This window comes from Ranitomeya imitator, chromosome 3 (genome assembly GCF_032444005.1).
Source record: "Ranitomeya imitator isolate aRanImi1 chromosome 3, aRanImi1.pri, whole genome shotgun sequence".
Taxonomy (NCBI): Eukaryota; Metazoa; Chordata; class Amphibia; order Anura; family Dendrobatidae; genus Ranitomeya; species Ranitomeya imitator.
This window is the reverse complement of record NC_091284.1, coordinates 380,578,208-380,592,543: the sequence shown is the minus strand read 5'-3', so window position 1 is coordinate 380,592,543 and position 14,336 is coordinate 380,578,208. Positions and strand designations below refer to the sequence as shown.

The window sequence follows — 14,336 nt, the reverse complement described above, 5'->3', positions numbered from 1 at the left end:
TGCTATTTGACAATAAATATCACATGCTGCTGTGCAAATGGAATGGACAACAGATGGAAATTATTGGCAATTATCAAGACACCTTCAATAAAGGAGTGGTTCTGCAGGTGGGGACCACAGACCACATCACAGCACCAATGCTTTCAGGCTGATATTTTGGTCACTTTTGAATGTTGGTTGTGCTTTCACACTCGTGGTAACATGAGACGGATTCTACAACCCACACAAGTGGCTCAGGTAGTGCAGCTCATCCAGGATGGCACATCAATGCGAGCTGTGGCAAGAAGGTTTGCGGTGTCTGTGAGAAAAGCTTTAACAGTTCCACTGACAAAAGAAACATGTTTTTCTTGTTGCCGTTTTTTTTAACCAGTAAAATATATTTCAAGAAAAAAACAAAAACAATAACCACTGCAATTCGCTTTTTCCTTCAATTTAACACATTTGGATTGTTCCCAGTTTTCCAGAACATTATATAATAAAGTGAATGGGGCCATTCAAAACTACAACTCATGCTGCAAAAAACAAGCTCTCATACGGCAATGTCTTTTCTAAAAAACATAACTTTTTTTTTTTTTCCCCAGATGGGGAGGAGAGAAGAAAAAAAAAAAAAAAAAAGACCTCAGCTGCTAACATGGACAACCCTTTTAAATGAATTGTTAATGTGGCAACTAAACCAGCTACCCACTTCGTGGAAACAAAGTCCGTGTGAGGAACGTGATGTATAGACACTGGAGAATCTGCACAGCACACATTGAGGATTCACGGCTCTGCAGTCCCCCTACGGCTAGGATAGGCTGATACGCAGCCTTTTTGCTGATTTATTTTTTTCTGTGGTATCAGCAAAAGCCAGGAGATTTTATAAATATCATGCACCCATGACTTGTTTTACTTCAGACTGAACTTGAGCATTGCAGTGTTTTTTTTTTGTTTTTTTTTAATGTGTATCATTTAATAATAATCTTTATTTTTATATAGCGCCAACATATTCCGCAGCCCTTTACAGTTTGCACACATTATCATCACTGTTCCCGATGGGGCTCATAATCTAAATTCCCTATCATTATGTCTTTGGAATGTGGGAGGAAACCGGAGTGCCCGGAGGAAACCCACGCAAACACGGGGAGAACATACAAACTCTTTGCAGATGTTGTCCTTGGTGGGGTTTGAACCCAGGACTCCAGTGCTGCAAGGCTGCAGTGCTAACCACCGCGCCGCCGCATTTCAATTCTTTTTTGTTTTACCCATAGAAAGCAATAAGAACAAAAATGCTGCTAAAAGAACAGCAAACAGATTTTTCTGCATTTTTTGCAGTGTTTTGGGGACTAAAACTAATGACAAATCACATGTAATCCACATTAAAAACAAAACAAAAAAAAGTTTACTGCCAAGAGAGCAGGTTTTGCGTGTGAACATGGCCTTTAAGCGAACCTGTCAGCAGGATTGTGCTCAGTAACCTACAGACAGTGTCAGGTCGGCGCCGTTATACTGATTAACATGATACCTGGTGATGAAATCCGTCTTGTGGTTGTTTGGTCTGTATTTGTAGTTTTCAGTTACTGAGATTCTCGCGCATAGATGCATATTTTGTAACCAAACAATAATATATTCAGCATGTAAATATAGTGGGCAGGTCACTAAGGGATCAGTGACCTGTCAAAAGCCTATAAGTTTGGATATGTAAGCAGAGCACCACATGAAGTCCACCTCACAAGCCGCCCGAAGAACGAGAATCTCATGAACTGAAAATAAAGATTAAACAACAACCACAAGACGGATTTCATCACCCCAGGAATCAGTATAACGGCGCTGACCTGGCGCTGTCTGTAGGTTACTGAGCACAATCCTGCTGACAGTTCCCTTTAATCGGATCTCATGGTGGACAGCGGATCGTGAGAGGTGCTACTGCTAGGACACAATGCGATGTACTCCCAGTGATAACCTATCCAAATAATATAATTCCCAACACAGAGCTGGCTTAAGTGCGGTGCTGGGTCTTGAAAAAAGCTGAAGGGTCAATACACAGAACAGCATTCTCCTACAGTGGTGGTCATCAACAAATGTATCAATAGTGTATCCTCACCCATCCCCTGCAGACTGTGAGCCCTCGCGGGCAGGGTCCTCCCTCCTTATGTACCTGTGTGCCTTGTTTTTTTTTTTGCTCATGTTTAATGTATTTATCTATATTTGAACCCTTTTTCACATGTAAAGCGCCATGGAATAAATGGCGCTATAAAAATGTATAATAATAATAATAATTCATTGGGTCTTCCGAGACCCCCTTTTTTTTCATTACTATGGGCCTAAGAAATAACAGGCAGGTTAACTACCTACCTACCTACCGGTTCTACCTGGCGCCGGTTCACTTCATTCACAGACCTCTACTACCGGCGATTCTGCTGCTTCACGTCAACATAGCACCTCTTCCGGGCTGCAATACAGAAGAGGCGTCAGCCTTATTTTCAGCATTCAGGCAGTTTCACAGCAGACTCCCTGCTATCTATCGGCAGGACATCAGCAGTCACACCTTGCTAACAGCGCAGAACGGAAGAGAAGCAGATGCTCTGTCGACATGAAGTCAGCGGTTGCCGCAGAATCACCGGCTAAAGCAGTCTGACTGTTCTGAGCCAGCAGACACAACAGGCACATAGTTAGCAACTACCTGCCTTTTCGTTCTTAGTCCCCTGGTAAAACCAATAAATGAGTACTGGCTAATCCCTTTATACTCCAAAACATGAATAGCTACAAATTTTACAAGTTCACACATCATAATCCATGCGACAATACATGTGGATGGGATAAAAAAAAAAGTTAGCAAACAAATAAAAAACTAAGTATACAAACCTGTCAAGCGTTAATCATTCCAGTCATGAGCAGGGCCAGTACATCAGTATCTCTATCTGCAAAAGATAAAAGCAGCATATATCAGAGGAAATGGTTGGAGCACAGGTCAAACATGCAGCACCAGGCGGTGACACCCATGTAGACAAAGGCACCAAGTGACATAGTGCGTGATTATTTCCTCTAGAGGTAAATTATTGCACATGCATTATTACACCAGCATCTCACTACGGAGAAAGATTCTGCCACTGACGACGACCGCTTCTGTAAAACTAGTCTGATCTTCAGAGTAGAAGACTGGGCAGAGCGAATCGCCCGACAGGTGCCCCTTAGGCAAAAATAAAAAAAGAGGCACATTTATTACTACCAGCGTATCACAATCATGGTATATATTGCGTTATATTCCTCTATACCACACAGCGGGTAAGCAATAAACTTAAAGTCTAAAATTTCCCACAGAAAAAATAATTGCCCCATGATTAGAGATGGGCAAATCCGAAAAGTAAATTTTGGCGTCGGTACTGGACACCTACTGTTCAGGCATGGACACCGGACATGGACTTGACCAGGCAGTCCATGTTACTGTTTGGGTTCGGCTGCCCAAACACCGGGTGTTTGTCACACTGTCATGTGCATGGCAGCACGGCAATCACCGCTTCTGATCAGGGGTGAAATCATACCCGCCGGTCAGAGAGCCGACCTTCCCACCCTGTCAGAAGACCGTGTGAGCGCTCAGCTGTGATCGGAGGTATAAAGTTTACCTCCAGTCACTGGTGTCAGCTGATGGGACTACTACCCCCATCATCTGACACCTGCTGCCGCTAATAACAGCGAGAGCAGGAGCGGCTGATGGGAGTATTCATCCGGGTTCTGGTACCTAAACTCGAACTTTTTGTAACTGTTCGGCCAAACCCGAACATCCAAGTGTCTGCCCAGCTCTACCCATGATTAAAATACGGTGTTTTAAATTATTAAATATTTCATTTTGCGGTCAATAATGATTACACTATGTATATGTGCAGAATTATACAAGCCATCTTACCATTACATATGGTAATTTTTCTGGCGCCCATGGTGTTCTTTTTGTATCTTTAAAAAAAACAAGCTGCCCTTATTTTATTTCCGCTAATTCCCTGAGCTTTATGTTTTTCGGTTTTTAAATCAGCCATATGGTTGCAGCAATATGGACCTTTTTATTTAGCGCTTATTTTAATGGTCTTGACAAAGGAGGCGTTCCTCCCAGGATTCTCCAGACGGGTCTGTAGCTTTCTCTACATAATTACCAAGGGGGGCATTACTCCCAGAATTCCTTGGGGGAGGGGAATGCCCTGTGAGCAATGCCCCCTTAGTAATTATACTAAAGGCAATAAAAATATAATAGTATACTAGGTGCACTAAATAAAAAAGCCCATATCTCTGGAAAATTATGGCAGACTTGAAAAGACAAACAAAAGAATACTCCTGGAAGCAGTAGAAAGAGCAGAAACCGGTCTCGTGTCCTGGTGGCAGGTCCTGTAACCCATTGACACCATGCCCATGGTTATTTTTTGCTTTAGTTATGGTATTTTCTCCCCTTCTTCTCAGAGCCATACATTGTTTATTTTTACATAAAATATAGCTGTCTAAGGACCTTTTTTGCGGGATGGGTTGTACCGTACTTTCAATGACACCATTGATTTTACCCTATGGTGTACCGGAAAAGGGGAAAACAATGCCAAGTGCAATGAAATTGCACACACAAAAAAATGTGCAATTTCACAACTTTTTTTCTCTCGAGATCTGGGTGGAAGCTTATTTTTGTGCCTTCAGCTGACATTTTTAGGGATACCATTTTGGGTACATAACATGGTTTGATGTTATTGCAATGTTGTAAGGGCTAAAAAAAAAAAAAAAAAAAAGAAGAAGGGCAGGGTCCTCTCCCCTCTGTATTAGTCTGTGATTGTTAGTTTGATCACTGTATTTTACGTAAGTATATTGTATGTAACAATGGTGCCCTAAAAATAAATAATAATTCACGATCTATTAACACTGGCCATGAGTCGGCATTCACAGGAGTATTGTAATCACAGTCACGAGGGACTTCTGCAGACCCCTGGCTGTCATAACAACCCATCGGTGGGATTTATGACGCACTTCCGGTTGCCACGTGTTAAATCCCGCTATCAGAGACTGACAGTAAGATTTAACTGGTTAACAGATGCAATTGAAGCTCCAATCCATCCACGGCTGTTAAAGGCACATGACAGCGGATTAACTCAGCCATCATGTGTGGGGAAAGCTGTGGGCTCAGCATTGGAGCCCACATCAACATCAGTGACACAACATATGACGTAAATATACATCATATGTCATGAAGGGATTAAATCGGTCCCACTTGTGCACAAGTCTATTAGAACAGAAGCACACTGGGTTTGTGCATCCACCAGTACTGGACACATTAGGTGGAGCATTTCTGGCCACTGTGCCAACCAAAAAGAATTGATAGCTCAGTGGTTAGCACAGTTGCTTAGCAGCGTTGGGGTCCTGGTAACAGATTCCACCCAGGACAACATCTGCAATGAGTTTGTAGGTTCTCCCCGTGCTTGCGTGAGTTTCTTCCCACACTGCAAAGGCATACTGATAGGAAATCTAGATTGTGAGCCCCAATGGGGACAGTGATATGTCTAAAATCGCGGTGGAATTATAGGAACCTGACAGCTGATACACGATGCCCACGGCTTGGACAGAATGCATCAGGCTCCGGCTGTATGATCTCAGCCATGTAGGTTTGTCTCTGAAAGCTGCAGCGTTTCATAGAAAAAAAACAAAACAAAACATACTGTTATTAGCTGGTGGGGACTAAGGTGTGTGCGTAATTAGTCAGACAGGCGGGTTCCCGGGGGAACCTCCTCACCCCCTGACAGTGACTGACAAGCCTCTGCCTACATGAGCATGTAGACACTTATAAGTAAGCATAATAAATAAATATTCACAGAACTTTTCTTTTTTATATATCATTGGATAACAAAACACCATTCAAAAAACTGGCAGAAAATAAAATATGATAAATATGGAATTTATGCTGAACACAAATTCAATGTAAGTACTCCAATTACTGGGGGTTACAGTGAATATCTCTACAGATAAACTTTCTGCTTTACATGAGAAACTTAAAGTTTGACAACCAAGCCAAATCTATGGATAATAACTAGGCGACTAAGAAAAGTCAAAGTACATTGTAAATATATAAATTCTCCTACTCCTGCACGGATTAGAAGCACTCCACCTTCGCATTAAATGGTGTAAATTTCTTTTGGCAGTGCAGGAGTTAATCTGCCCACTTTTGAGATCCTGGAGCAAAGGCTCTCATATTTGCACTGTTAGCCACTCCCAACTCCTATATAAACTGGGTCCTTGCTAGCACTCATTGTTAGAGATAGCTTATGCTGCATGGCTGGAGGCTGTGGTTGTTGGTATTCGAGTAAGCAGTTGGGAGATTTAGATGTGACTGTTGCTAGGTTTTGAGTGTGATAATTCTTTCTTCTCCTACTTTGGTTTAACCCTATCCTCCACTCCCCAATAAATACCTCTGTTACATGTGTGAGTATGTTTGGTATTTTTCGTTACCCCTGTTTGTATTACCTTGTAAGTCTAGTTGGTATAATACGGCACATTACTACTCCCCTCTTCCCTGGGTGTGGGAAGGGTACAGACTGAGGGAGGATTCAAGAGCTAAGGCAAAGTACGTGGCCCCGGCATCTTCACCATCAGAAGTAAACCGGGGAGCAGGGCAAGCTAGGGCTCCCCCTAGTTTTAATGACAGTGACAGAGCCCCTGGTCCCGGGACACCTGACTGAGTCGTGACACACTTTTCCTCAACTGCAGTTTAAAATAAAGCAAACTGTGCTTTACTCCTCTCCAGGTCTAAGGTTGAATCTCTGCTATTGTTCCCAGGAACTATTGTCTGAAGCACTATTGCTACAGTGACACCATGGCAGGCAATAATTGGGCACAACAGTTCTGCCAGTTTAAGGGAACCTGTCACCCCCCCCAGGCGTTTGTAACTAAAAGAGCCACCTTGTGCTGCACTGATGCTGCATTCTGACAAGGTGGCTTTTTTAGTTCTTGTTCCTGGCACTGCTGCAATAATCGCTTTTGAAATTTGTCCCTCATATCTTGAAATCGCCACGGGGGCAGGTCTTTCCCTCCGAATCCAGACGCAGCACAGCCGTCACTCTGGGCCTGTGCGCGCCGGGCGCCTCCTCCTCTTCCTTCATTATTGTCTCCGGCGCCTGCGCTGTTAGTTCAAAGGGCAGCGCAACTGCGCATGCCCCCCAAAAAAACAAAAAACAACAGCACAGGCGCCGGGGACGCTAATGAAGGAAGAGGAGGTGGCGCCCGGCGCGCAGAGGCCATGAGTGATGGCTGAGGCGTCTGGATTAGGGGGGAATGACCTGCCCCAGTGGCGATTTCTCAGGTATGAGTGACAAATTTCATAAACGATGATTGCAGCAGTGCCAGGAACAAGAACCAAAAGAGCCACCTTGTCAGAATGCAGCATCAGGGCAGAACAAGGTGGCTCTTTTAGTTACAAACACCTGGGGGGGGGGGGGGGTGACAGGTTCCCTTTAATGGCTCAATGGTTGGCTACAGCAGTGTTGACATGCCATCATTGCTGCAGACAATAACAGACAGTGGGAGCAGAAGTAGAGACTCTGCTCTGGACCCAGGAATGATGTGTAAAGTACAGTTTATTTTATTTAAAAAAAAAAAAAAAAAAAAACTACAGCTGATGGACTGGTTTTCCAAGTCAAGAAAACCCCTTTAAATGGGTAGCGGAGAGTGAATACATGCTGCCCGACATGCGAGAAGCATGAATCAGACGCCAGCTGCATGATTTCAGACATGTGCTTTTAACTCATAAGGAAAAATAATAAAAAAAATCTGCATTGTTTAAAAGATGCCAGGAACCAAGTCACATTGAAGAGTAGTTGGACAGGTGGGTCCCTGGTGGCTTTTCCCGCCCGCTGCCCTTTAATGATAATTCTCTCACTATGCACACATGTAAGGTTGTCACCCCAAGGCTGCGGGAACGGAGAGACCGCCAAGGACCCGTCTGTCCACTAGTCTCCCGTGCGGCTTGGTCCAGAGTTAAGCATACGTAGCAGTCACCAGAGTCACTGGACTGTTACAATAATTTGCCCCCATTTGAACTCCATTATCTCATCTTAGGCAAGTAGCACCTCTACTGCTAACTACATCATCCTTTCACCTCCCAGATTTCATAACATTGTGACACAAGCAGTCATTCCATTGTATATGCGGGTGGAGCTGTGGAAGCCGTTCATATGTAAAGTGTGAGTCACACCAAGAGCTCACATCCCCACGCCAGTCACTGCACGCCAGAAGGAAGTGGTCCATAGTCGGGATGGGCATCTGGAAGATGGGAACTCTGCCCAATCTCAGCCGACCGGCAGACAATTATTACCAGGGCACAGAACCATCTTTAACACAATTTTCAATCACTTCATAGTTTCTATACACGCAGTCACAACACATGCGGGGTCACTGGTCACTGCAGAGATGAAATCCTGACTGGAATCATACGGGTAACGGGCAAACTGATGAAACACTAGTGGCATAGGCTTCTTCTGCAACAACGTCCTTTCTCCAAAAGGAAATTATGGAATCTATAGTCTGTTCACTTGGCTCCACCAAAATACCTAACTTTGCTTGTCCTTAAAAGATCCAAAATTAGAAAAACCCATCTTTCAGAAACAGCGCCGAGCCTGTCCCACAGAAGTAGCCAGCCACGATGTACAACCCCTGGATAGGTAGGTACTGGTTCTTGGATGAAAACAACCACTGTTTTCTAACTATGTATAACCCCTTTGAACTCGTAGCTCCTTCACACTATTGTATTTTCAGTCCACGTGGTGTCTGTGAAAAAAAAAAGTGACCAAACAAGTATATATATATTTATATATATAAATATATATATATATATATATATATATATATATATATATATATATATATATATATATATATATATATATATATATATATATATATATATACACACATACACACACATACATACTGCTGTAAAAAAACGATTGCACACAGCTGACAACTAAGAAAATAAATAATCCCACTTTTCTGGATGAGGCTCTGAACGATTTCTTTTTATGATCTCGTGTGAACCTGCCCTTATAGTGGAATTCGTACGTAGCGGAAATACCCTACACGTCGCACTATATCTTGGGACATACAATTTCACATTCGTGATTCACATACTTCCCAATTCCTTTTTTGTCCATTTGTTAACAAGCCATTTCAATATCTAAGAGGAGACTTGGCAGCGCAGGAAGTTTCGAGGTCTGCTCTGAACGATTTGTCTGCATACTTTTCCAGCTACTAAGCTTTGTTCTAGAAGTGATTAATTTCCTTCTAAAGAACTGCATGCATTTTGTTAACACTTGCAAGACTAGACAGGCAAATGGGGCATTTAGCGCAGACTATGTTCCCTTTGGGGGGTTACCCTAGGTTTTGTAGGTCAGATCACAAAATGTAGTAGTCACAAGACATTGAAATTGCATGGTTACCTATGAGAATAAATGGGACGATTGTTCTGCCGATGATACCATAGGACTAGAACACTTCCACTCTCCTATCGTTGTGATTGCAGACTTGTGAATCCCTCACATCTCACACACTGTGCAGTAAAGCGTCTCCACACTCCATGAAAGTGTATTGATCAAGGCCGTTAAGAGTCTAGTCGGAATGTGGCCGGTAGTATGCGGTCACAGCATGTAGCGTGTGCAATGGGAGGACTCACATTCACTGCAGAGTGACTGCAGACTTGGAAATTAAGACCGGAGAACCCCTTTAATCCCCTGCATTATTTTGATCCTCCTTTATCTCATATCACAATTAAAATTCTGAAAACTAAAAACTATTCTTTGCTGTAAAGACAACCTCTTAGGTGTCCCCTCTGCCCGGTGAATCTCCATTCAATGTGGAGAGTACTGCACATGCCCCTGCATACATAACACCTAGATTCAGCACCTGGACCTCATGTGAGATGATGCAACAAAGCAACACATTCTGGTTTGGGAGGTTAAACCCTTTAACCCCTTAGTGACAGAGCAAATTTGGGACTTCATGACCAAGCAAATTTTTACAATTCTGACCACTGTCACTTTAGGAGGTTATAGCTCTAGAACGCATCAACGGATCCCACTGATTCCGAGATTGTGTTCTTTCGTGACATATTGTATTTCATATTAGTGGTAACATTTCTTTGATATAACTTCCATTTTTTTGTTTTTTTTTTCATAAACGCAAGTGTGACAAATTTTGCAATATTAAAAAATCTTTTACATTTTTGTGCCAGAGAGTAATATCAGAGTCTTATCAGAGAGTCATATCGCACAAAATAGTTAATATCTAACATTTCCCACATGTCTACTTTACATTAGCACAATTTTGGAAACATTACTGTTTTTGTTAGGACATTATAAGGGTTAAAAGTTGACCAGCGATTTTTTATTCTTTTTTTTTTTTTTTTTCAGGGACCACCTCATATTTGAAGTGAGTTTGGGGGACCTATGACAGAAAATACCCAAAAGTAACACCATTCTTAAAAACTGCACTCCTCAAGGTGCGCAAAACCACATTCAATAAGTTTATTAACCCTTCAGGTGCTTCATGAGAACTAAAATAGTGGAGAATGAAAAAAAATGAGCATTTTACTTTTTTCACCAAAAATTTACTTTGAAACCAAACTTTATTTTCACAAGGGTATCAGGAGAAAACAGACCACAATATTTGTTGTGCAATTTCTCCTGAGTACACCAATATCCCAAATGTGGGGGAAAGCCACTGTATGGGTGCATGGCAGGGCTCAGTAGGGAGGGAGCACCGTTTGACGTTTTGAAAGCAAAATTGGCTGGAATCAATGGCGGGCGCCATGTTGCGTTTGGAGACCCCTTGATGTACCTAAACAGTGGAAACCCCCCCAATTCTAATGCCAACCCTAACACAGCCCTAATCCTAACCCCAACACACCCCTTACCATAACCCTAACCACAACTGCAATCTTAGTCCCCAACCCTAACCCCAAAACTAACAGAAGAATGACTGGGGACGGTAAAATCCTACTCGAATCGGGGTTAGAAGACCCCGGAGATTTTCAGAAGCTGGGGGCGCTATACCCTTCTTTCTCAGCGTCGTTAAAAAGAGGCGCTGAAGAATAAGTACCCTTAACTGCCGCCGTTAAAAGGCATATCGGCGGTCGTTAAGGGGTTACAAATCACAACCCAATTGTATTGGGTAAGACAACATGATGCAGACCAGTTGACCTAGTATGGTGACGACTCCCAAAGCAGAAGAGTTTTTACAACTGAAAGCAGTGTGCAGACATCAGCCGTAGAGGCAGTGGGGCCAGAGGAAGTCTGGCCACTCCCAAGGCTCATTGTTTGCTCAGACATGAAGTGAAAAACAAGTAACTGTGTAACAGTCATTAGAAAACAGTGCGTCACAGGACAATGAGGAGTGCAATCATTCCTCACACCTTCATTTCAGCAGCCTTCTCCGATCTGCGCGGAGGACTCCCGGCATACCTTGGGTGATGCCGCGCCATCTGCTCGTCTCAAAACAAAAGGCTGACAACTCACCTGACTTTGGCATTGAATGGATAATTGTTCCCTCGCTCTATCCTTTGTATCCCTTCACTATTTTCATATTAGCCCACCCTGTTACTCTATGCTCAATGCTCTTGCAAATCACCAGCTACAGTAAAGTAAATCAGCATTGTGAGTCCTATGGTAAATATGGTCCGAAAATGATTTGTAGTAAATAGATCAATCAAGTCTCCGGACATCGTGAGCTTTACCAACAAGCTTAGGGGTAGAAGAACAAAGAACGAGAATCAATTAATTGGCTGTTAAGGATATATTAGGGATCGTGTACATGACCGATTATATCGGACAAAAGGCATCTGTGGTTTTCACGGATCGTGCTCGTACCCATGATATTCTATGGGGCTGCTTACATGTTTACTTTTTCTACAAGGAAAAAAATTAATCAGAGACATATGCGATTTTGACCTGAGTGTCGAATCAAAATCAGCAATGCAAGTCTATAAAAAATAAAATAAAATTAGACCACAGTAGGATGACAATGAAATGCAGTCTGATTTTCACAAACTCATAGAAAGGAGATTTTTTCTCCACCTCCAAAAAAAAACCGGATGCCACTCTGATAAAATGCTAATGAGAATAACTGCACAGTTTTTGCTTGGATGGAGAGAACATGGTTGTGTGCACGTACCCTTTAGTTATAGCGGGCAACCAAATATTACAGATTCAGATGATCTATGGAATATGAATAAGATATCTATGGTTTACAGTACTTCTCAAATTAATTCCTGGATTTGCTGGTTGGTTCCCTTGTCGGCCACTTTGAGGGTGAAGGCAACAGGAGCGATATGCTGCAGCTACATTTTCAAAGTGGTAATTAACCAATCACTGGATTTTGCAGGAGAAAAATGGTTACTCTGCAAAAACCATCTACTTGTTTAACAATAAAAATTAAGAAAACTGCAAATTGAGGCATCAGTTTTTGACCTTACCCTAAAATGAGCATCACCACAAGCCCTGTTCCTCAGGGACTTCAATCAAGTCATACAGGGCATGGACAGAGGTAAAGGCATCGACTTTAGAGCTTATTCACACAGATTTTTTTCTCCTGTATTTGCTGTCCAGATCCATCTCTTTTGACAGAATACAATTAGCAAACAAAATGAGCTGACATTAAAAGGATTGCCATTTGTCTCCAGGTCTTAAGTGGTTAAAAGTGCTTGTAAGCAACTTTCCAATTTACCTTTGATTTAAAAATCCCTCCTTTCTTGGGAGAGGAATTTTATTCTATAACCTTAGGTTTGTCCCCTAGGTTACCGACTACCTTGCAGTCTCAGAGTAGTCAGTTAGGGAGGTGAGGATCGCAGATCACCTGTAGGCTTGTGCTCACTCTGAAGGTAGCCAGTTCGCTGGATCCAACTAGCCTTAGATCCCTTGCATGGCTCCCTGGAGGGACAAATAATGATCAATCCTCAGGAGAACAAAGCAGGAACCTAGGGGGGAAAGAGCGGTTATCTCCTTAAGAAAAGAGCACAGCCCTTTAAGACATAATTTCCTGCAAAACTTGCAAGGTTCCCTAAAAATTACATTCCCATGTAGCACCTCCATCCATGTAAAAAAAAAAAAAAAAAGTCTAAGGCTTCATTCAGTCACCCATTGATCACGTATGTATTGTATACGCGTTTTTCACGGACAGTAGACCTGCCCATTATAGTCGATGGGACTGTTCACATCTCCGTACGTTTTAGCAGACAAGGTCTTTGAAAAATAAGAGTCACGGCAACATGTGAGTTTTTGAACTAAGTCAGGGATTAAAATTGCCCATACAAGTCTATGGGTCAGTGAAAATTTAAAGCACACGGATGGCATCAATATACTGTCTGATTAATATTTCATGGACAGAAAAAGCTTTGCAGTTCTGTTCCGGCAGGTTTTCAGATGTGAAAAATAAATGAAAACCACTGATGGTAAAGACACTGACCAAACAGCTGTGAAAATTTGATAATCTTTATTTTTATATAGTTATGTAAAACAAGAGGGGATTATAGGGAGAGAAATGGGAAGCGCAGACTTCTGAGTGTAGTAGTTAGTTTCCCAAGGTGTGTACTCAGTGTGAATCCACTCACCTTTTTGGTGTCTTGATATACTGTGTATAGATCCAATCCATGGATCACTCCATTCCTCTTTCCACTCAGTTTGCTGCAAAAGATCTGGGAACTGATGAGCGCACTGAACAGTGCTTTCATAGGCGATAACACTTTGTGGATGTTTTTCCCAGCAATATGCGCTCCTGAAGGATGAGGAGATTATATATATATATATATATATATTATGCATGACATTATACCTGAGCAAGACTCTAAGAAGTCGAAACCGGTTGTATTTTAGTTTGAAATAAAAATCATCCTTGAATCAGAATATCGAGTTCCATCATCATCCTTCAGGAGCGCATATTGCTGGAAAAAACATCCACAAAGTATTTTTATATAGTGCTAACATATTCCGCAGCGCTTTACAGTTTGCACACATTATCATCGCTGTCTCCGAAAGGGAATTTAGATTGTGAGCCCCATCAGTAGGTCTTTGGATCAACACCACTGATGAACGACGTTTCTTTTTGTAACACATGAGAAAAATCACGGACGGACGGACGTAAAGGCCTCAATGTGGCTAGTTGTACCATGGTGGGGCAGATTCCCCGTCTATGGCCAGAACTAGAATTATATTATCCCAAATAAAAGGTTGCTCAAAAGAAGGTTTCACGCTTGATACGGTGGCACTTTAATGCAAACACAGAGCACAAACCCTGTGGAATTGACAAAAAAACATGGGATTTTAGACACAAGGCACAGTATGCCTCCCTTGAAGGCTATC

The 14,336-nt window shown here is 42.3% G+C and overlaps 1 protein-coding gene across 4 annotated transcripts in view; it reads right to left on the bottom strand.

Moving 5' to 3' along the window:
* Nucleotides 1–14,336, bottom strand: part of LUZP1 (leucine zipper protein 1) — a 177,001-nt gene that overhangs the window by 53,804 nt on the left and 108,861 nt on the right. For 2 of the 4 annotated variants that reach the window (XM_069756955.1, XM_069756951.1), the window contains exon 2: nt 2,842–2,897. The exons of 1 other annotated variant lie outside the window; for it this stretch is intronic. The gene's annotated coding sequence lies outside the window, so the exon portion shown is untranslated. Of the gene's footprint in view, nt 1–2,339; nt 2,429–2,841; nt 2,898–14,336 lie in introns of all 4 variants that reach the window. One more of the 4 variants, XM_069756952.1, reaches the window with a different exon arrangement.